The sequence below is a fragment of the Frankliniella occidentalis genome, unplaced genomic scaffold (genome assembly GCF_000697945.3).
Source record: "Frankliniella occidentalis isolate FOCC.00 unplaced genomic scaffold, Focc_3.1 Scaffold391, whole genome shotgun sequence".
Taxonomy (NCBI): domain Eukaryota; kingdom Metazoa; phylum Arthropoda; class Insecta; order Thysanoptera; family Thripidae; genus Frankliniella; species Frankliniella occidentalis.
The window spans coordinates 117,376-119,046 of NW_026267513.1; the positions used below are offsets into that span (position 1 = coordinate 117,376).

At 49.1% G+C, this 1,671-nt stretch overlaps 1 long non-coding RNA gene across 1 annotated transcript; it reads right to left on the bottom strand.

Annotated features, from left to right (window-relative positions):
• Nucleotides 1-419: 419 nt before the first annotated feature.
• Nucleotides 420-1,671, bottom strand: LOC113210450 (uncharacterized). The gene is made up of 5 exons (XR_008012034.1): nucleotides 1,637-1,671; nucleotides 1,243-1,549; nucleotides 979-1,118; nucleotides 821-903; nucleotides 420-737 (listed from the first exon to the last, which is right to left on the bottom strand). It is a non-coding gene; the product is annotated as an uncharacterized LOC113210450 (long non-coding RNA).

The following is a 1,671-nucleotide window of genomic DNA, read 5'->3' on the forward strand; positions in this document are numbered from 1 at the left end:
CAAATTTGAGTGTTAGTTGTGTGCCGCGGGCCGGTCTGCTGTTGTGCCGCGGGGGGGGGCAGGGATTGGGGCCAGCGGGCCGGTCCAGGTGGGGCGGCGGAAGGCGGCTGCAACGCCACACGTTCCCCGCGGGCCGTTTCCAGATAAAGACCCCCACCGCCGAGATCACATTGTTTTAAATAGGTATTCCACCTGCTGCTGCCGCCTGCTGCTGTAGAGGGCGTGCTGCTCGCCTCCCCCAGGACCAGGATCGGCCGCACAGCAGGAGGACCGGGGGCCGGGGGGACGTATATACGTAGGGCCCCGTGCGTAACAGTCAGGCACGGGGTAGCTGAGCGAAGTATGTTAAAATCATAGAACGGTTAAAAAAAAAGAAAAAAGATCGGCATGGCCACTATGTGGTCACGCTCCCATGTTAAATCGTAGGCATCCAAAATTGAGTCGCAGGGATCGTGTCAATAGCTTGACGCCCTGGGTAGGCAACCAATGCTGCATGGGCGTGTGCCGGTACTGCCTAACTACTCCGCACTTCTAACTGTGATTACTACAGCTTAAGGGAGGGGGAAACCTTTATCAATCAGAAGCAAAAATTACATGTATATCAATTTTATTAGAATGTACTTAATTATGAAAAACACTTTTAACTATAATGTTATTCTATTGAAGATTTGTTGCAACATTACAGTGAAAGAAATTCGAGGATGGCCTATCAGACTGGGCTCCAATACAACAGCTCACTAGAAACAAAACCAAAATTTAGTGTGTTTGTATGATCAGGTTGTGATTGAAAGACAATACATTTAAGAATGCAAGTACTTACTCCTTGTAAATATTCAAACTAATCTCCCCATTTTCAACAAAATAAAACAGATGCCAGGTCTACAAACTTAGTTGATTCCAAAACTGCAATCAAAATAATAATTTGTACACAAGAGATTTGAAATATTATTTACCATATACTTCTAAAGCAGAACTCACCTTTGGTTACTACTCCACTAATAACAATTTAATCAGAATTTACGCAGAACTTTGGGTTAGCCTTTTGGTCTTGCACAACCAAGCGGTAATATTTAGCTGTCTCCCAGCTGCTGATACTCTCGTTCATGTCCAATAGGAGTCTGTAATAAGTAAAATACCGTTGTGACCACACAGAGTCAAAAGGTTGGGGGGGGGGGGGAGGGGAGCTCTCCAGGTTGCTTTTGCACAGCTAAGTATTGAGGGGGGTTTAACCTGCTGACTTACTTGATGGGCCCGGTCAAGTCCATGGCCTCGCGCCCGAGCCCTGGGTGTGTCGCCTGCTACTTCTTGCTGCACCACGGGCACTACTACCGTAGGCGGCGCCGGGCCGGACCTGTGGCGCCTGTGGCCTCGCTGAGGCTGTCCACGCTCGTGACAACTTGCATGGTGCTGGTCTGGGAGTAGTAGTAGTGGCCGCCGCCGGCGACCCGGACGACTCTCCCGCTCCCGGCCAGAACTCTACCGAAGCGATGGCCTGCTCGGCTCGGCGTTGAAACGGTGACAATCCCTCTTCGATGCTCGGTAATTTTCTCTGTAGTTGGGAGAGAGTGTTAAGGGTTAAGGGAAGGCCTCACATACGTTACAGTAATCAAATTATGAAAAAAAAGTTAGAACTTACCTTTCCAAAAGACAGCTCCAAGGCTTTCCAGCACT